Raw genomic sequence first — 22791 nt, 5'->3', positions numbered from 1 at the left:
ACTGCTGTCCAGAATGGTTGTATCAGTTCACAGCTCCACTGAACAATGAATTAGCGTTCCAAATATCCCAGATCTTCTCCAACATTATCATCTTCCTGTTTTGTCATGTTAGCCAATCTGATAAGTGTGATGTGGTACCTCAGAGATGTTTTGATTTTATCTCTATAATCAACAGTGATTTTGAGCATTTTTTCACATGACAATAGATAGCTTTAATTTCTTCTTCTGAAAACTGCATGTTCATATCCTTTGACCATTTATCAATTGGGGAATGACTTGTATTCCTGTAAATTTGACTCAATTCTCTATATATTTTAGAAATGAAGCCTTTATCACAGAGACTAGCTGTAAAAATTCTTTCCCAGTTTTCTGCTTCCCTCCTAATCTTCGTTGCATTGGCTTTGTTCGTGCAGAAACTTTCCAGTACTTTTAAAAGAAATTCACCATTTTGCCTATCTGAGACTTTATTTCAGAAATTCTTAACCTTTTATATGCCATGGACTTCTTTAGCAGTCTGGGTTTCAAAATAATGCTTTTAAATACATAAAATAAAATGCATAGAAGTACAAAGGAAGCAAATTATGTTAAAATACAGTTATCAAAATATTAACAAAATTCACAGATTTCAGATTAAGAACCCCTATGCCTGTTTCCTCTCTACAAATGGTCAGTTGCTATTTTATTTTACTGCTTTAATGCAGAATATATTTTGAAAATTTTCAAGGGATTTGAACATGAAACACTTAATAGTGGATGAGTTGGTTTATGGAAATTATTTCCTAATTAAGCAATGTAAAAGCAGGTATTTTATAGTAAAAAAGAAGCTGTACAATGGTATGTGTGTGTCAAACCTTCAGGCACTCATTTATATCCATTAGAAAAAGTACTGGTTCCAGTATGGTTTCTAAAGGGTATGCTTAACACAGGCTAGCTTAAATATCTCATACGGTAGAAATCTGCCCTACCTTGTTTAATTAAAATAGAATGTTGACTAAACACACAATTGTGATTCCCTGAAATGCAAGTCTTTAGCTTGTGGATAAGATTTTCTATCAATTTTTTTTTGACGGTCAAAACGGCAAAGTGTTTTTGGTGTATTGGTTTTTTGGTTGTTTTGTTTTAAATGACTGCTGCCTTTTGTTTTTGTGTCATGGTCTTTTCTTTGTATGAACTTCCCTTTTCCTTAACCTAATGAGACTTCTCAGCAAAAGAGCAACCCTAAACCAAAAACCCCAACTTCCTCACAGTTAAACAACACAAATTGATGTAGTGACTGTTTCTGGTAGCATATGAATCAATCTTCTGTACTTAAAGCTCTCCCCATCACCCTTGTTCCCTGCTTTCCCAAGGAAAGGAGAGAGGTACATTTCCTCATGTTTTGTTTGGAGCCAATTTTAGCCATTATAGATGTACACATTTAGTTTTGTTTTGCCCTTGTTTTGGTTTGCATTGTTATAATCATTGCACATATTGTTCTCTTTGCTTTGTTTATTTCACTTGGCATCAGTTTATGCAGCTCTTTCCATGTTTCTTGAAATTCAGCATATTTGTTGTTTCCACAGCATGTTAGTCCATTACATTCATATACTACAGTATGTTTAGTTATAACCCAATCAGTGGGCACACACTTTATTTCTTGTTATTTGTTATGGACAAAAAGTACTACTATAAATATTTTTGAGGTTCAGCATGGACTTGGTTTGAGAAAATTCTCGGTTCAAGCTCCATCCCTGACACAAACTATCTTTTAATCTCTTACTGTTCTAGGCAACACTTTAAAATGATACAATATAGAGAAGATACAGAGAAACACTGGTGGAAGGATTTTTCTCACTTGTGATTTCCATATATCAGTGAAATCATAGGAACAGTCCACATTTCTATATGAATATTTTGGCATATATGGGAATTTCTGTCTTTAAGGCTTTAATTTGGGTGTAGAACTTCCCCTAAAGTGTCAACCTTTAACCTTCTCTTTAGAGCAGCTAGATGGTACAGTAGATAGTGTTCTGGTCCTGGAGTCAGGAAGATGCATGTTTATGAGTTCAGATCTAGACTCAGACACTTAATAGCTGTGCGACCCTGGGCAAGTCACTTAACCCTGTTTGCCTCAGTTTCCTCATCTGTAAAATAAACTGGAGAAGGAAATTACAAACCATTCCACCTTTATCATGAAAATTACAGATGGATTCACAAAGTGTTGGACAGTGCCTCAGAAACAATGATAACGGCAAATTGATGCAGGTAATATTTGTAAAAAGTGCTTACTTAGCACAGTGCCTGGCCCAGAGCAGGTACTGTACAAATGTTTATTCCCCTCTCCCCTCCTGTTCTTCCCCTGTTCTCCCTTCCCATCCCTTGCTTTCCTTCTCTTACTTGTGAAATCTCAGATTCCCCTTCCTCCCTTCCGCCCTGAAAGATCCTCTGCTCGGTCATGGGGGGGTTGTGATTGATCAGAGAAGAACCAAGATCAAAAAAAGACCATGGGCCTTTTGAAGTATAAAATGTGCATTTCATCCTTTACTGCATTATGCCTCATGTGGGCTTTCCTCAGTTCTCCAAGACCAGGCTTCTGTTGCCCATGAGTTTACTGTTGCTTCTCATTTTTCACCGGGGCCATCTGTATTCTCTCAGTTTCCTATTTGTACTCCATGCTTGCACCTCTGAATCAACCTCTGGATTCTAAAAAGATACCTGATTTACCCATCCTCTTATTCCTAATTATCTTGACTGTGGCATCTTCTCAGACTGTCTCAAATGAGGCCTGTGATTAGGTAGCAAGGTGGATCAGTGGTTAGGGTAATGGACTTTGAGTCATGGCTTTAAACATGGCTTCAGACCCTGACTAGCCGTGACTCCAGGCAAGTCACATCCCTTCATAAAGATATGTATGTGTATGTAAATATAAGGGGCATCTGGGTGGTTCAGTATATAGAGCACTGGGCCTAGAATTAGGAGGACCTGAGTTCAAATATGGCCTCAGACACATTGGCTGTGTGACTCTGGGCAAATCACTTAACGCTATTTTCCTCAGTTTCCTCATCTGTAAAATGATCTGGAGAATCAAATGGCAAAATACTCCGGTATCTCTGTGCCAAAAACAAACAAACAAACCCTCAAATAGGATCATGAAAAGTCAGACATGACTGAAAAAGACTCAACAATAACAAAAATATATATGTATACTGTTGAATAAATAATTCAAAGTGTCTGTCCTTACTCTGAAACTTTGCCCTATGATGGTATTTGGTTCCTTAGGCAGCCGTACTCCTATGCCATTTACATATAAGCATAATATTCAAGGTAGAACAGAATTTTTTCTTTATCCTTCTCTACTCTGTCATATTATTGACCTTTGGCAAAGACTTCTTTCACTTTCCTCGGTGGATACTGAGATAATTGTGGGCTTGTTGATTCATGCTGATGAATAGTAATTTCCTAAGAGTTATCCTGGCTGCATGAGTTTGGGCCACATTTTTCATGTGATCTGCATAAAAGTCCTGGTGGTGAATGTTAATCAAGGTAGAATGCAACCCTGAATGCTAACCATGCTTCAAGAAGAGCCTGATCAACAGCACAGTCCTGTTGGAGGTCCCTGGGAGGGGGAAGTCTGTTGAATTATGCCTGTGCCCTGAAACTTTGTTTTCCTTCCCATTGTACAGATGGGTTCGGGCAGATCACTACTCTGATGAATGGAAAGCATTGGAGAGAAAATGACTGCTCAAATGATGCTCTCTGGGATGCTAATTATCATCAACAGAGGTTTTTGTGTTAAGATAAAAATGTTTTACACTGAACTTCAATTGTTGGTCAGTTAGACAAGTCAAATCAACCAATATTTACTGAACACATGCAATAGGCAAGCCTAGCTGCTACCACTGAGGGAATACAGAGACATTAAGGTAGAGTCTTTGCCTTTCTTGATTTTCCATGTAGTCGGGGGAGACAAGACCATATACGAGAACTGATGTCAGAATCATGTCAAGAACCTGGGATTTCATTGGTTTGGGAAATCTCCTGTCCAATTTGTGGATTCTGTCCTGGCCCCTCTTCTTTCCTCATTCTCTTGGTGGTTTCATCATCTCCTGTGGGTTCAGTGACTCCTAGATCTATATATCTATTCCTGGTTGGTTTCCACTTTCGTATCATCAATTACTTATTGAACTTTATGCAGTTTAAATACCATATTCTGCACAGCACCTTTCCTGATACCTCCAATGCCTAGTATCCTTCCTCTCAGACTACCTTGCATTCAGCACTTTGCATTTATTAACTTTATTTTATGCTGGATGTATTTTTGTATGTACTTGTCTCCGCTATTAGAATGTGAGTCATTGTGAACAGGGATTGTTTCATTCTTTGTACTTATATCCCTTGGTAGGGCCTAGCGTGGTTCCTTATATATTGTATGTAATTAATAAATATTTTGAACAACTAGGTGGTTCAGTGGATAGAGCACTGAGCTTGGAATCAGAAAGACTCATCTTCTTGAGTTCAACTTCAGCCTCAGACTATTATTGGCTGTGTGACACTGGGCAAGTTCCTTAATGCTGCTTGCTTTGTTTCCTCATCAGTTAAAATGAGCTGGAAAGGGAAATGGCAAACCACTCTAGTATCTCTGCCAGGAGAACCCTAAACAGGGTCACAAAGAGTCAGACACAACTGAAATGACTGAACGACAACAAATAAATGCTTTTTGATTGCTTGATTTAAACTGTGTGTCCCATAGGCATCTGAAATTCAACTCATTTAAAGCAGAACTGGTTGTCTTGTCTCCTCCTCCCCTCAATGGGCTCCTTTTGCTACTTTCCCTATTTCTGAAGGGAGCACCATCAGTTACCCAGATTCAAAGCCTTCAAGTCCTTCTTGACTTCATTTTCCCTCATCCCACATATCTAATCATTGGCTAAGTCATATTGACTTTCTATTAATATTTTTCCCTATCTTATACTTGTCTACTTCTTTCCTCTCACAAGGTCACCTCCTTAGTTCAGTCCCTCATCACTTTTTGCCTGGGCTGCTACATTAGCCTCCTAATTGATCTCCCTGACTTAAGTCTGCCTTCCTAATCTGTCTTCTACATGGCTGCCAAACTGATTATCCTAAAGCATAGATCTGACCATGTCTTTTCTTTGCTAGGTTCCTTCTCAACTTGGTTCCAGTCTCCCCTTCTAGGTTTATTATTACATATTACTCCCTTCTATGACCTTTTCAGGCCAGTCAAACTCACCTTCTCTCTGCCTTACATATGACTTTCCATTCCACTAGAATATAAGTTCTGTGAAGGCACAAACTATTTTCACTTTTTCCATGTATTCCCTACTTGGCACACACTAAGCACTTGACAAATATTTGTTTAGAGCAGCTAGGTGGCTCCAGTGGTAGAGTGCCAGGCCTGAAAATGACGAAAACTTGTCTTCTAGACTTCAAATCCAGCCTCAGGCAAGTCACTTAGCTCTGTTTGCCTCAACTTCCTCATCTGTAAAACAAGCTGGAGAAGGAAATAGCAAAGCACTCTAGCATCTCTGCCAACAAAGCCCCAAATGGGATCACAAAGAACCAGTCATGACTGGAGTGACGGAACAGCAGTAAATACTTGCTTATGGATTGATTCAAGAGTTTGTTGAGCCATAGAGAAGCTACATGCCTATGGTCATATAATGTCAGAAGCAGACTTGAACCCAGATATTTTTTATTTCAAATCTAGTACCCTATCTACTTCCTGTCTACCTTTCAAATAGCAACTCCGAGGAAGTCACTCCACCTCAGAAAGATGTGTGTGTATGAATCTGTCTACATCTATTTGTTATGTCTGTATATACATACACATGGACTATTGGATAAATAATCTAAAGTGTCTATGCTTGGAATTTTGCCCTCTAATTATATTTGGTGCCTTGGGTAGTCATGTTCATGTACCATTTACATATAATAAGTAATTAACAGTTTAAAAAAATGTTACATGGAAAGATTGAGCCATGAGCAATTGCTGTAGTAGTTCCTGGGAGGGTGAGATCTGCTTAGATTGCAAAAGTGCTTTGTATGTATCTCTGTCACAACAATTGCCAAAATAATGTGTTGCACCTGAATTGACACTTATTCTCAACCTCATGGCTTGTTCAGCAACCTTAACACATCCAGGATATATTAAAAAACAAAAATGAAACACCAAAACACACATCTCTTCATTTGCGTTAGGAACCAAAGAGTAAATGTAAACCCGATTTATGAAAGAACATTTTGACGTGCTAATGCCTTCTAATGAAGATAGAACTTCAACTACATAAATAGATTAGGCTAATAATAGAAGTGTCTACTAATTTGTTGAATATTGGAGAACATTAACAGATCAATGGACTTGCAATTCATTTTTGCCTCATGAATTTTCTGTAAGTGCAGACTGGGTTTCCAGTAACCAAACCTGAGCTCAGGCTCTTGTGCTGCATCTTGTTACTTGTATGACCCTGGGCAAGTTTACTTCACTTCCTTGGGATCAGTTTTCTTGTCTGCAAAACAAAGAGGTTTGAATATGTGATCCAGGAAGCTTCTTTCAGCCTTGACCCTAGGGTATGACGATTTAATAAGGGAATTTCTAAAATCAGAGAATCATTTCTCTTTTATTCCCTAAATGTATTATTATATTTTATGGAGTCAATATAAATAATAGATTTTTTCAATATGCATTGTTCATTATAAACATTTAAATAATTGGCTTGTTTCTCTTAGTTGTCTTAAGAGGAATATATATGTATATATGTGTATGTTTGTATATATGTGTGTATATACATACACACATACACACACACATATATATCTTGCATAGTAATGTTTTCCAGGTAGAAACTTTAAAGTGATCAGGCTTGGGACTTCTACTTAGGTTTTACTTGGGGTATACTTACAGTAGCGAAGTTCCATCTGGGGAAGGTCTGCAAAACCTGCTGCAAGGGTAGTGCCAGGGTCATGCTGGAACCAGCTCAAACCAGCTAATGACTGGAGAAGGCTGATTAAATTTTCAGTGTAAGCATCTACACCTTGGAAAATGGTAAAGGTTACAAATAAGGATTTGATTGATTGTTTCATTGATTTTTCTGGACTTAAAGTGATAGATAAGGTATTAATCATTCAGATTAAACTAAAAAATACATAAACTGTACATTTGTGGGGAGGGTTGGGGGAAGAGGAGAGCCGATTGTTAAATATTTAACAGCATACTTTGGGGTGGTGGAAGGTGTTCCTGAATGAAGGTGTTGATGTAGCTCCTGGCACAGTTTAAGACGTTTTATGTTCTAATGGCCTTTCCAGCCTGGTGCACTGGTAGGTGCAACTGATGAGGTGCCTAACCTAAGTGTAGCCCGTTGTAAACTGTATGGCCTTGAATGAGTTTTTTAACCTATCTCAGTTTCTGTTACTTTTTCTCTAAAATGGTGATAATAATCCCTTGCCTTAGCTGTTTCATAGGATTTTTGAGGTGATAAAATGAAATTAAGTATGCTTTTAAAAGTAGGAAATGCCATACAGATGTCAAGACTTGTTCATGAAAAGGATCATGAAGATCTCTGTTGTCTGACACTAGTTATTTGATCTTGGGTAGTTCCCTATATGTCTCTGGGTCCACATGTCCTCATCTCTAAAATGGGAATGATGGTGATTACACTTCCCATTTCATAGATGGTTTTGAAGGGATGCTTTTCAAAAACTTAAATTTAAAAATTAAAAAAAAATAATTTAAAATTTTTTCAGTATGAATGAATATTCATTTACTGTTTTATCAAGCTAAGGTTCTGAGGCTTTTCCAGCAATCTTTTTGAAAATATGGGATGAAGGGTGAGAACTGTTAACATATTAACAAAACAAAAAAATCAGTCTGCTTGAAAATTGTAGGATCTGGGACTGGAAGGGTCCTAATAATCATGTGGATCAGCAGTGGCAGACCCATATAGAAACAGGGCCAGTAATTGGTATAGAAGGATCCCTGACCTATCTTGATTTAGTTTTTAAAATATAATATTATCTATATTTTGTGGTATTTTAATTTATTTTGTTAAGCATTTCCTAAATACGTTTTCGTTTAGTTCCTGGAAACATTCTGAAGTGTTACAGGCTGGGGTGTTTGACATCTCTCATTTACATTTTCTAAATTTAATTTTTAAGATTAAATTTTAAAATCTGATTTTTATTTTAAAATTTTTAGATTTAAAAAAAATTTAGTGCTTGCTTCAGCAGCACATATGCTAAATTGGAACGATACAGAGAAGATTAGCATGGCCCCTGCGCAAGAATGATGCATAAATTCATCTAGTGTTCCATATTTTTCCATATCCATCCCCTAATGCAGGGTGCCCATACCAAGGCTATCCACAATTTGGCTGGCAGGGTGGACCCCCTCCAGAAGCTCCTAAAACCACAGTGTATGTGGTGGAAGACCAAAGATGGGATGACGCAGGCCAACCGACTTGCCTCACAGCTTGCTGGAATGGTTTCTGTTGCTGTTGCCTTTGGGACGTGCTAACTTGAACAGCCTCAACCTCCTCTTACCAGAAGGATTTGTTAGGCGTTTTCAAAAGCAAAAAAAAATTTTTATTTAAAAAATAAGATTTTTTTAATTTTTAGGGGAGGTACCTCTCATTTATACCAAAGAATTAATTTTGCAGACAAGGAAACTGAGTTGAAAGCGAATAAGCCAAAGTTACACAGTGACTTAGTGGCAAAATAGATGCAATGAGTAACCCAGACGTCTTCTATCCAATCTGATAATAGGAAGAGGAGGATTGAATACCTTTTATTTCTCAACAAAAGAAAGAAAATAGAAAAGCTCTTTTGAGTGTGCTCAGGGGCTCAAATTTTTCTTTGATCACTGACCTTGGATAATCATAGAATTGAATAGGGGGCAGGGAGCAAGGAGGCAAAGAGGGGGAAAGGGGTGAGATTCTGGGTGGTACAGTAATTGGTATGAGTTTTAATAGTAGCCCTTGTGGGCTTCCCCTCCTCCCCAAATAATATTTCTTTTTTTTTTTTTTTATTTAGCTTTTAACATTCATTTTCACAAAATTTTGGGTTTCAAATTTTTCCCCTTTTCTCCCCTCCCCCCCCAAACGCCAAGCATTCTAATTGCCCCTATGACCAATCTGCTCTCTCTTCTATCATCCCTCTCTGCCCTTGTCTCTGTCTTCTCTTTTGTCCTGTAGGGCCAGATAGCTTTCTATACCCCTTTACCTGTATTTCTTATTTCCTAGTGGTAAGAACATTACAGCTGATCCTAACACTTTGAGTTCCAACTTCTTTAGCTCCCTCCCTCTCCACCCCTTCCCTTTGGAAGGCAAGCAATTCAATATAGGCCAAATCTGTGTAGTTTTGCAAATGACTTCCATAATAGTTGTGTTGTATAGGACTAACTATATTTCCCTCCATCCTATCCTGTCCCCCATTACTTCTATTCTCTTTTGATCCTATCCCTCCCCATGAGTGTTGACCTCAAATTGCACTCTCCTCCCCATGCCCTCCCTTCTATCATCCCCCCCCACTCTGCTTATCCCCTTATCCTCCACTTTCCTGTATTGTAAGATAGGTTTTCATACCAAAATGAGTAGGCATTTTATTCTTTCCTTTAGTGGAATGTGATGAGAGTAGACTTCATGTTTTTCTCTCACCTCCCCTCTTTATCCCTCCACTAATGAGTCTTTTGCTTGCCTCTGAGAGATAATTTGCCCCATTCAATTCTCCCTTTCTCCTCCCAATATCTTTCTCTCTCACTGCTTGATTTCATTTTTTTTTAAGATATGATCCCATCCTCTTCAATTCACTCTGTGCACTCTGTCTCTATGTGTGTGTGCGTGTGTGCATGTGTGTGTGTGTAATCCCACCCAGTACCCAGATACTGAAATGTTTCAAGAGTTACAAATATTGTCTTTCCATGTAGGAATGTAAACAGTTCAACTTTAGTAAGTCCCTTATGACTTCTCTTTGCTGTTCACCTTTTCATGGTTCTCTTCATTCTTGTGTTTGGAAGTCAAATTTTCTTTTCAGCTCTGGTCTTTTCATCAAGAATGCTTGAAAATCCTCTATTTCATTGAAAGACCAATTTTTCCCCTGAAGTATTATACTCAGTTTTGCTGGGTAGGTGATTCTTGGTTTTAGTCCTAGTTCCTTTGACTTCTGGAATATCCTATTCCATGCCCTTCGATCCCTTAATGTAGAAGCTGCTAGATCTTGTGTTATCCTGATTGTATTTCCACAATACTTGAATTGTTTCTTTCTAGCTGCTTGCAATATTTTCTCTTTCACCTGGGAGTTCTGGAATTTGGCCACAATGTTCCTAGGAGTTTCTCTTTTTGGATCTCTTTCATGCGGTGTTCTGTGGATTCCTTGAATATTTATTTTGCCCTCTGGTTCTAGAATCTCAGGGCAGTTTTCATTGATAATTTCATGAAAGATGATGTCTAGGCTCTTTTTCTGATCATGGCTTTCAGGTAGGCCCACAATTTTTAAATTGTCTCTCCTGGCTCTATTTTCCAGGTCAGTTGTTTTTCCAATGAGATATTTCACATTATCTTCCATTTTTTCATTCTTTTGGTTTTGTTTTGTGATTTCTTGGTTTCTCATAAAGTCATTAGCCTCCATCTGTTCCATTCTAATTTTGAAAGAACTATTTTCTTCAGTGAGCTTTTGAATCTCCTTTTCCATTTGGCTAATTCTGCTTTTGAAAGCATTCTTCTCCTCATTGGCTTTTTGAACCTCTTTTGCCAATTGAGTTAGGCTAGTTTTCAAGGTGTTATTTTCTTCAACATTTTTTTGGGTCTCCTTTAGCAGGGAGCTGATTTGCTGTTCATGCTTTGACTTCATGTCTCTCATTTCTCTTCCCAGCTTTTCCTCCACCTCTCTAACTTGATTTTCAAAATTCTTTTTGAGCTCTTCCATGGCCTGTGCCCATTGAGTGGGCTGGGACACAGAAGCCTTGATTTCTGTGTCTTTGCCTGATGGTAAGCATTGCTGTTCCTCATCAGAAAGGAAGGGAGGAAATGCCTGTTCACCAAGAAAGTAACCTTCTATAGTCTTATTTCTTTTCCCTTTTCTGGGCATTTTCCCAGCCAGTGACTTGACCTCTGAATATTTTCCTCACACCCACCTCACCTCCTGATCCTCCCAGCCAGTGTTTGGGGTCTGAGATTCAAATGCTGCTTTCGGCCTCAGGGCTTTGGGCGGGGGCAGGGCTGCTATTCAGTGTGAGATTAAATTCAGATGCTCAGGTGAGGGCAGGGCTGCCTCTCAGGCTCAGTTCCCTCAGGGAGTTTATGCACAGACCTTCAACAATGGATCCAGGCTCCTGCCTGCTTGGAGAGCCCTGGTCTGCCGCTATCCCTCAGCTTCTGTCTCCCGAGGGGGCCCGAGCCATGGGGGCACCCCACTCCCCCCTCGACCCGCCAAAGGGACTCTCTCACCGACCCCCGTCACCTGTGGGTGGAGGTACTTGTGCGGCCGCTGGAGATCCCGTCCCTGAAGCCCGCTCGGATCTGTTCCTCTCGGTGCCGCGGCCACGGCAGGGCTGTACTCAGCTCCCAGTCCCGGCGCCCAGTCCGCAGCACGAAGGACCTTTTACGAGAGGTTTGCAGGTCTCTCCGGAACAGAAATCTCCCTCGCTCCAATGTTCTGTGGCCTCTGGGTGCAGAATTCGCCGTGAGTTACTTCTTTGTAGTTGTTCTATGGGTTGTGGGTTCGGAGCTATGTGTATGTGCGTCTTTCTACTACGCCATCTTGGCTCCGCCCCCCCCAAATAATATTTCGAAACTTTAGCTAATACAGAATGCATAGCTTCTCCATAAGGAGAAGGGCTTCTTCCTTTTCCTTTACTAATCCCACTAAACTGTTAACTAAAAAAAAAAAAATCTAGTAAATTGTCTTGGCCACAGTTTTGTTGTTGCTACTGTTATTGTTTATTTCTAGGAATGGGATAGAAATCTTGAAGGGGCATTGGGGTAAGAAAGTTATCAAAAGGCAGCAAAAGGTGCCTAGGGGCTTACTTTAGATTGCCATGTTTTTAGTTATTGAGGTGAAGATGTCATCTGAGTTAACAGTAACTAGAAAGCAAACATGCATTAACTTTAGCCAATAATTTAAACCCATTCTCCCACCACACATCTCCTTCCAGAGCTCCCAAATAAGAGTTTTAAGACTTCACAATATTCTCTAACAAGAACTTGGGAATTGGTAAAATGTATAGCCTTGGGGGATGGGGGGAAGGACTGGCAGTTGGGAAGGTTTGGTTTAGGGAAGAATCAAACATGATATGTCCTTAAATATCTGAAAGGCTTTCATGTGGATGAGAGATTGAACTTGTTATAGTTGACCTGGAGGGCAGAGGCAGAAACAATTTTCAAAGACAAATTGAGTCTTGACATCAAAAAATATTTCTTAAGAATGAGAGCAGCCCCCAAATGGAACAGGGCTGTTGTGCATTCCTCTTCAATGGAAATATCCAAGCATGGACCGGGTGACTGCTTGTTGAATCTATCATAGTGAGGAATCTTTTTAGAGTTATGGGTTGGACTAATGGGCTATAGGCCACTAATGTTCTTTACAACTCTAAGATTTTATGATTCCAAGTTATATTTTGTTTCTTTCTTTGTCTTTTTGTGATGACTATATCAAAGAATCAGTCACCCAAAGAAGGATGGCAAGAAGCAGGAGTAGATAATCCATAGTGTAGGTTATCAGAACCTGAGTAATAATGAGTTCTCTGTAGGAGTAGCTGTTGTTTGACCAGTTCTAAACGTGTTGATCAATCTGCAATCACTTATTAAGCTCCATCTATGTACTAGGTACTCTTCTAGGTCCTGAGGATACAAAGGGAAAAGTAAAAAAAAAAATCTCTTCCCACAAGGAATTTATATTGTATTGGGGGAGAAAATATGTACATATGAGGTATAATATAATCGGAGGTAGGGGGAGGAAGGCGCTTGAACTTAGGGGAAATAGTCTCATAAGAGGTGGAATTTAAGCTGAATTTTATAGGAAACTGCACATTCTGGAAATAAAAAAACCTTTTTTATTTTTTTTCCAAAAGTTATAGCAACAATATACTAGATTATTTCTGAACTGCCATCCATTTCTAAATAGTTTGATCCTGGCTTTACTATTTATCGCCTATGTAAATTTAGGTAAACTATTTCTTCTGGGCCTCACTTTCCTCATCTGTAAAAAAGACTAGATCAATGCACAAGCATCTATCTATCTATCTATCTATAACCCCCAAATCTGATTGTGTTTTTCTTTTTAAAAAATTTATTAATAGTATTTTCCCCAATTACATTTCAAAATAATTTTTACATTCATTTTTTACAAGATTTTGAGTGCAAATTATTCTCTCTCCTTCCCTTCCTTCCCCCTTCCTAAAATGGTAGGCAATTTGATACAGGTTGTACATATGTCATCCATAGTAATCACAGTTGTGAAAGAAGAAACAGATCAAAAGGAAAAAACCATGAAAAACGAATAAAGTGAAAAAAATATTACTTACAGTGTCCATCAGTTCTTTATCTGGATGTGGACAGCATTTTCCTTTGTGAGTGCTTTGTACTTGTCTGAGATCATTGTGTTGCTGAGAAGAGTTGAGTCATAGTTGATCATCACAAAATATTGCAGATACTGTGTACAATGTTTTCCTGGTTCTGCTCATTTCACTTTGCATTAGTTTGTACAAATCTTTCCAGGTTTTTCTGAAATTTGCCTGTTTATCATTTCTTATTGCACAATAGTATTCCATTATATTCATATATCACAGCTTGTTTAGTCATTCTCCTCACTTTCCAATATTTACCACTGCAAAAAGGGCTGCTATAAATTTTTTGCACATGTAGGTCCTTTTCCCTTTTTTACGATCTCTTTGGAATACAGACCTAGTAGTGGTATTACTGGATCAAAGGGTATGTACAGTTTGGTTGCCCTTTGGGCTTAGTTTCAAATTACTCTCCAGAGTAGTTGGATCAGTTCATAACTCCACCAGCAGTGCATTAGTATTCCAATTTTCCCTCATCCTCTCCAGTATTTATCATTTTCATTTTTGTGTCATATTAGCCAATCTGATAAGTGTAAGGTGGTACCTCAGAGTTGTTTTAATTTGCATTTCTCTAATCAAAAGTGACTTAGAGCACTTCTTCATATACCTGTAGATAGCTTTGCTTTCTTTATCTGAAAACTGCCTTGAACAAATATTTATTGAATGTTTATTATGTTCCACTATGGTAGCACCTATTTGTCAGATACTATGCTAAGCTGGGGAAACAAAGGAAAAAAATCAGGGTCTCTTCTCTCAAAGGCTTACATTGTGATGGAAAAAAACAGCATGTGAAAAACTCAATACGTTCATGATAAACAGAAGTTAATCTCAGATGGGCTAGCAAAGGCCTCCTGCAGAAAGTGGGATATTGAGCTGAGCCTTAAAGGAGGTCAGAGATTGCAGTAGGCCTTTACCTCTTCAAGGAGAAGGTAGGGCACTGGTGAGAAGGTAGGGCACTGGTAAGAAGGGAGGACAGGGCATTCTGGGCATAGGGGACAGCCATTGCAAATATACTACTTTGGGAGATGGAGGTTCATGTATGAAATACAGCAGGTTGGCCAGTGTAGTTGCATAGCCAAGTGTATGGAGTAGTGTCAAGTGTAAGAGGATTGTAAAGGTAGGAAGGAGAAGAGTTGTGAAGGGATTTACAAACCAAAGAGAGAATTTTATATTTGCTTCTGGAGGGAATACCTTCCAAGCATGAAGAATAGCCAATGGAGTGATCTCTAAGGACTTTTCCATTGCTTAATCCATCGATCTTTTGATAAGAGGAGTGAATACAGAGAAGGACGTGAATATATATAGAGAAAATATATTTATATAAATATATAATTGTATAAATATACACAGAGTATAGCATCTTCCTGTATTTCCTCTCTCCTGACCTTCATCCTTCTTTCTTCCTTCCCTACTCCCCTCACCCCACTCCACTCCCAAGGTGAACAGGAGTTGTGATGCTCAGTCTGAAGTCAGGTACAATGGTGTTAAGTGAGAGTGCTTGAAATCTGCTTCCATTGCCTTTTCTGACCCAAAGGGGCACCATTACTGTCCTTCCACATTGGCTTAGCATGGTGTGCCTTTCTGGGAAGTCTTTGATAGGAGCTCAGCTTATCCACTTCAACACTGCCGCAACTGCTGAACTTGCTCAGGAAGCCTTTAATTACCGCAGCATATGGTTCAGTTTTGCTGGCTACTGGGAACTTACTCCCTTCCATCCAAAGTCAGCACAGTTGGGATACTGAGCCAAGCCACTCAACACACACATTGAATAGAATTACTCACCTTTCCCAGCTGCTGGGACACTGCTGACCTTAGCAGCTGGGGTTACTGTTGTGTGCATTAAGTTTAATAACAGCAAATAAGGGCTTTCTAGTTTACGTTCAGATCTTTACTTTAGTTCCACTTAAGTGCATCAGAAATAGGAAAGTAAGGGGGAGCACCTGTTGGATAGCTGCTTTATTTGTTCTTTAAAATCAACAGTCTTGGGAAAACAATAAGTCACTTTTAGGGAAATGTGTATATATATGAAACTCCAGGTGTGCACATACACATCGCTGAAGTTTGGGAATTACTACTGAGTTAGAAAAATTATTAAAAATGTCTTAATGGCCTTTCCTGGAAACTCATTTATTTATCTCTATCTCTCAGTTCTCTATCATCACTCCATCTATCTGTCTACCTGTTTCTCTTCTATTGTCTGTCTATTTTTGTATCTATCCACCTTTATCTCTCTATCTCATCTATCATCTAACTCTCATCTAGCCATCTGTCTATTTGTCTCTCTACCTGTCTTTCTCTATTTCATCTGTTGTCTATCAGTCTGCCTCTTTCAATCTATCATCTATCCATGTCTCTATATTTACCTGCCTCTCTCTCTTTTTGCTCTCTCTCCATCCTTCTATCTATCTATCTATCTATCTATCTATCTATCTATCTGTCTGTCTGTCTGTCTGTCTGTCTGTCTGTCTGTCTGTCATCTATCAAACTATCCATGTATCATTCCATTTATCCCTCTACCTGTCTCTTTCTTTCATCTGTTTATACATTTATCTAATCATCTCTCTATATGTCTGTCTATTTCAATCTGTCATCTATGCATGTGTCTCTATCTGCATGTCTCTTTCTTGCTCTCTCATCTATTTATTTGTCTATTTATTTCTCTACCTGTCTCTCACATCTCTCTCTATCTGTCTCTCTCTCATCATCTATCCATGTCTATCTGTCTGTCTATTTCAATCTGTCATCTTCCTATCTGTCTCCATCTACCTGTCTTTCTCTTTTGCTCTCTCTCCCCTGTTTATTTGTCTATTTATGTTTCTACCTATCTCTCACATCCATCCATCCATCCATCCCTCCATCTGTCTGTCTGTCTGTCCGTCCGTCCGTCCACCCATCCATCCATCCATCCATCCATCCATCCATCCATCCATCCATCTACCATCTCTCCATCTGTCTGTCTGTCTATTTATCAAGATTTTTCTTGCTTTTAGAGTGAAGAACAGTTGCCTTGTCACTTTTCTAACCTTTATATCAATTTCTTTTCAAGATGATGCCAATTTAGAGGTAATGCAGTATGGAGCATCAAGGATTACAGAAGGGCTTCAGAGGATGATTTAATGGAGGCACTATTAAGATTATTCTCAGTCTTATAAATTAACCTGAAGCTTTATGGAACAGGTCTTTGTGAGCAAAATTAAGTGCAATCCAATTTCAGATTCTGCTTGAACACCGTATTGAGAGAGAAGATGGATTTATAACGCCAATCTTGACACATTTGAAAAATGAAAAGACTCAGTTTTTATGAGGCAGCTGAAAATCTGCCTCTAGGAAAGTATATCTAAAATGAACTTGAAGACTAAAATTGTGTTGTTTTGCTCTAACTCAAATATATCTACTAAGGCCTTGTGGAGAATTGACATATCCCATTTAGCATAAATGTTAATGATAATATCATATATGTTGTGCTTTATAGAATATTCAGCAGGGCATTACAAGCTTTTAATGGTTACTAACTTTGTATGGATACTTTGAAAGAACTGTGATTTAATCCCTGTAATTAACCCTTCCACCTGCCCACACCACAACTCCTCTGAGCCTCAAGTTGACTCACTGGTTTATAGCTTCGTAGATTTAGAGCTGGAAGATAACTTTAGAGGACATTGAGACCCATCCCCTCACTTTACAGATGAGGAAACAGGCTGAGAAGATAAGTGATTAGGTAAATGTCATACAGCTAACAAGCAGCTAAAGTAGAATTCAAACTCAGGTCTTCCTGACTCCGAATCCAGCACTCAATTATGCCACCCAACAGTAGCCAGAAAAATTGTCATTCTGATAATGATCCTCTGCATTTAGTTATTGTGGGCACTAGGTAACCTAAGCTTGTACACCCAAACTCTTTTTAGCTAAGACCTGCCTTTAGCTAGGACCTACCAGAACATGTGTTCCCCTTCTAACCTTTGATTGCTTCCACTTTGGAGCATTCACTTGTGATGGTTAATACATGTATAGTATATTTGGGGTTGATTTGAGAGACTGAGGTGCATGATAAGAGCAGAACAATACTTAATTCAATTCAACAAAATTTTTTGAGCACCTACTGTTTGTAGGTATTGAATCTTTAAGAATAAGGAGTGCTAAGGAGAAACCTGGAATTCCCCCCCTGCCCATTTACTGGTTGTATGGGCCAAGGCATTCCATTCAACCTTTCTAAGCCTGTTTCCTTATTTGTAGAATGGGGATTAAAAATGTCCATAGTTTTTACCCAGGACAGCTACGTGGTGCAGTGGATAGAGTGCCTCGCCTGGAGTTGGGAAGACTCATCTTCTTGAGTTCAAATCTGGCCTCACATACTGGCTGTATGATCCTGAACAAGTCACTTCACCCTGTTTACCTTAGTTTCCTCATCTGCAAAATGAACTGGAGAAGGAAAGAGCAAACCAGTCTAGTATCTTTGCCAAGAAAACCCCAAATGGGGTCACAAAGAGTCAGACAGGACTGAAAAACACAACAAATAATGGTATTTTACCTAATAGTTTTCTACTCTATAAATATTGTACTATATAAATATGAATATTGAAGAAACAAATATTCCCCATTCAGTGTGACAGTAGTATGATTTAATATGTGTAATGTATCCAGTGACATTGGGTATTCTATCCATGGCTATTCTAGCAGAACACAAGAGCTGACAACTGATTCATTAGCCCTTGCCTAGTACAGTTGTCTCACACTTAGTAGAGGCTTAATAAGTGCTTGTTGGTCAATAAGCATCTATTTAGTCCCTATACATTATGCTAGGAAATGAGGATATAAAGACTAAACTATGACCCAGTCCTTACCCTTAGGTAGCTTACAAGCATTTTGGGGGAGGGGAGATAAGCCATGAATAGAGGCAAATATGAGGCAAGGTGGGAAGTGATAAGATCAAAGAAAATTATCCAGTTAAGATCAAACAAGATAAAAGTCTGGAAAGCAATTTGCAAACCTTAAAATACTAAAAAAAAAGTCAGCTTTTATAATAATAATAATTATTATTAGCATTCTGATAAAATTCTCTAGGAAAATATGAGGAAAGAGTGAACACCTTTAACTGGAAGATCAGGGAAAACTTTAGGAAAAAGTAATGCCTGGAAGGAAGAGAAGGATTTTGAAAACTAGAAATGAGAAAAGAGTGTATTCTAGGCATGAGGATGGAAGTGAGACCATGTGCCAAATTAGAATAGCTGGAAACCCTGTTGGCTAAAATGTAGAGCTGGGGATGGGGAACAATATGAAATGAGATTGGAAAGGTGGATTGGAACCAGATTGTGGAGGCTTTCAATAATAATCTTAGGGTTCTGTAGTTTGTCCAGCAGGCAACAGGGAGATGCTGAAGGGTTTCTGAGCCAGGCCTGTGACACATATGTTGATTAATTTGGCAGCTGTGTAAAGAGTAGATTGGATTGGGGAGAGGCTGGAGGTGTGGAGGCACCAGCAGAGTCATAGGATCATAGATTTGGAGCACGGGGGTCAACCCATGTCCCAACCACTCATTTTACTGATGAGGAAATTGAGATGGAGAGAGGTTAAATAACCTGCTTAAGTTCACATAAATGGTGGTCAGGATTCAGATTTTCTTCTGTCTTCAAATCCAAACATCTTTCTACTCTATCATGCTAAAAGGTGGTGAGGACTTGAATTAAGGGGGTGGCCAATGAAGAGAAAGGAACAGATGCAAAGAGTGTTGGAGAGAGAGAACAGACAAGAAGTTGCAGCTGATTAGTCTGGGAGCATGGTGATGCCATCAGTAAAAATAGAGACATTGAGAGAAGTTCCTACCAATATGAAATCTTTGCATATGGGCCCAATGATGGACTATGTTGTATGTCTGTCATCTAAAGATTCAGCTGCAGAGAAATGCTTTTTTTTAGGAGGGAGGCACAGAAATTTACAAAATATACTAAGTCAACAAGCATTTATTAAGCACCTACTGTGTTTCAGCCAGTGGACTAAGAAGAATCGGGATTACAAGGAAAGGCAAAAGAACAATCCCTGCTCTTGTAAGATCATAAATATAAGATGAGAAGGAATCTTAGAGGTCATCTATTTCCTCTTCATTTTAAAGATGAGGAAACTAAGGTATAGAGAAATGAAGTCATTTGCCCAGGGTTTCAGAGATAGTAAGTGAGTCAAGATTTGAACTTTGCTCTCCACATCCATTGTTCTTTTCATCATGGTACCTTGCCTTCCCTCCAAAGGGGAAAATAAAAAATTTGATAAGTCATAGAGATACTATGAAGACTCTTTTGTTTCAGAGACACAAGTGGAATGAATTGACCTTAAATTATTAGGAACCAGCTGCATGAAATTTTATTTTATTGTATTTTATTTTTTAGTTAGATCTTCTTTGAGCAATAGGGCCACAGGATTCTGAGATCTTTTAATAGGTCAGGAAAGATTCTGCTTCCTGTAACATTATTACAGCATAGAGCCTATAGAAATATGTATGGTGCCTTACTGAGGAAATAGATTCAAAGTTCCTTTCTGCAGTCTCTTATTTTTATTTTTTTCCACTGCTACTCCTGGCTAAGAGTCTGCCTCAAATGATGGATATGCAACTGAACAAGAAAAAAAAAAATGCTTCATGGTAACAGGGACCAATGTTAGGGAAACTGGCTGCAGGTTGCTTTTGTATTTGCTAACATTTTATTTGGGTATTTCAGCAGAGCCATTTGAGCATCTAATTAAGATTATGCTTGCGCCTCAATTGTTTATGAAGCCACACATAGATTTAATCATCAGATAAGCTTGGTGAGGGTTTGCAAAGGTAAGCTTTATTGTTTCACACAATAGCTATAGCCTCTCTTGAACAGGAAGGGAGCATTGATTCATAAGAACATTACAAATAGCTCAATGATCGTTGGAGTATATTGAGTGTAGAATGAAACGCAGAAGTCTATTACAGATACTCTGTCTCTATTAACCTCTGTAACCCTTCCATTTAGTTTGATGGATAGAGGGATTTGTGCCCTGAAATCACAGGGGTATCACATGTTTAGAAGTGGGATCATCTTTAAGATGGAGCTGTTAATCATTTTAGCAGATCAAGACCCATGATAGCTATTTTTGAACAGTGTTAACTTCACATTTTATGATAGCATGTCTTGATTGTTTAGAATAACCCATCTGTGAATCTGCTGTTGCTTTAGTGAATTGAAATGGACAAAACATATTATTACTGAATGGTTTACTTAAAAATTTGGTACGTCACCCCTCTATATATTCAATTATATAATTCTTAACATTAAAAGGAAACATGACCTTCCTCCATATTCCATTACTTGAAAAACATAAAAATGAAGACAGGTTGGGTGTGAAGGTTCATGACTGTAGGGTAGTATCAGCTTGGGAAGTTATAGGCAGAGGCTGAGGTTCCTGGGTCTCTTGAACTCTTTAGAGTTTTAAGTTGCAGTAGATTCTGTGATTGGTGGTCTATACTAAGCTCAGCATCAATATAGTGAGCCCCCAGGAGGGAGGTGAGAGCTTCCAAGTTATATCAGTAGTGGGATCAAGGCCATCACAAGTAGCACGTCCATTTCCAGCCTGGGTAAGATGGGGAGACCCAGTCTTAAAAAAATAAAAGATGAAGATGAAAGACAAAATGGATTTACTGTTTAGAAATATATGGTTAGTTATGCCCTAGATAAAGATTCATTCTGATTATGATAAATTGTGTAGTATTGGGGACAGGGTGCTAGACTTTTAGTCTGGAGAGACCTTGTTAAAATATCTTTCTTCTGGTGTCACTTTAGCTGTATAACTATGGGCAAACTTTTTAACCACTTTAAACCTCTCATCCTTATATGCAAGTACCCAGATGAATATACGATCTCATTAATTTAGCTTTTACTGTGAATGGTATGGATGGCAATCCACCCACACCTGCCCATCCTGTGTGACTCTTGGCTGTATATGTGCAGAGGGAGTCTTTCTTTAAGAGACCTTCCACAGTTTCTCTTGACATTATGAATATGCCATATGGAACACTTGGGTTATCTACATGCAATCTTTCATTCTTGCTCTGGGACCAGCCCATTTTCTCTTCTTATAAGGTTTTTTGTTTCTTATTTCTGATTTTTTTTGAAGCCCCTCATTGATTCTACATCATAACTTACTCCCATCTCCCTCCCCATACCCTGTGCTCTCAGTTGTTCTGTGTGTGATATAATTTTTAATTCTTCCAAGGCAATTGTATTCCATACCTTGTTGCCATATAGCTAGCTACATGGGTAGAATTTTAGTATTTTAGAAATGGATTGACTTTTGCTTTCATGGGATCAGTAAAGGGAGCTTTGCAATTTCCTGAACATCATCTAGCCCACTGTCCTCTTCTTCATCTTTTGGTCCAACTCATCTTTATTGACTGTCCCTCTTATACATAAACAGATGGACAAGCCCAGTTAGATGCCTGTCCAAATGCAAATTGAAATTAGGTATATGTATATAAAATGAGGATAAATAAAACCTGCCTTACCTGTCTTACAGAATTGTTCTCTCAAATGAGATCATGTGTGCAAAGCACTGAGAAAACTTTAAAAATTCTATCCCTTATTATTATTCAATTAGCATTTGATTTCATGGACTTTAGAAATACTGTTATTATAATATCTAATTCCCCACATTGGTATAGAAGTGGCCCTGAGTTTTGGAGGTCTTTGACAGTGGAATTTAATCTCTGTCTGGTCTTGCCAAGGTTGAGAGCTTTTGGAACTCATGTATGTTATCCAAGGAATAGTCTACCCACATTTGAACAGGCTCAATCCCAGATCGACCAACATGTTGTCAGTCTTTGAACCACAGGAACTGATGAAGATTGTCTAAGAAGGCATGGAGTACCTGTGATCTACATTGTGTTGGAAGTTTTTAAACCAGTGAAATCACAGATCCTTGAAGCATTGAAATAATAACATCTCTGCCTCTTAGAAATTCCCTTTCAGTCTTCAGGAAAAAAAAGCTTTTCTGTGAATAGAAAGTGGTCCTTTGCCAGGCCTAGAGGCCTGAGGGCTACCCAAGTCTTCCCTTACCTCTATCGGAGGTCTTCGGTTGGCCAAACCGGATGCTCGTATGAGAGAAAGGACGTTCCAGAGTTGAACAAGGGTTGAGCTTTATTTCAGGGTCTAGTTACAAGTGCAGGGGAATTCTTCCTTAGGAGGGAAACAGAAAGATCTCCCAAGGAGGCAAAGATCTTACAATAAGAGATT

The 22791-nt window shown here is 38.7% G+C and overlaps 1 protein-coding gene and 1 non-coding gene across 4 annotated transcripts in view; both read left to right on the top strand.

Annotated features, from left to right (window-relative positions):
• The window catches only part of SMYD3 (SET and MYND domain containing 3), a 1053751-nt gene that overhangs the window by 123789 nt on the left and 907171 nt on the right, over positions 1-22791 (top strand). The window lies entirely within an intron of this gene.
• On the top strand, positions 8208-8313 carry LOC140530520 (U6 spliceosomal RNA). Its single transcript, XR_011975958.1, has one exon. It is a non-coding gene; the product is annotated as a U6 spliceosomal RNA (small nuclear RNA).

The sequence above is a fragment of the Notamacropus eugenii genome, chromosome 2, assembly GCF_028372415.1.
Source record: "Notamacropus eugenii isolate mMacEug1 chromosome 2, mMacEug1.pri_v2, whole genome shotgun sequence".
Taxonomy (NCBI): domain Eukaryota; kingdom Metazoa; phylum Chordata; class Mammalia; order Diprotodontia; family Macropodidae; genus Notamacropus; species Notamacropus eugenii.
This window is presented reverse-complemented; position numbering and strand designations above follow the sequence as displayed.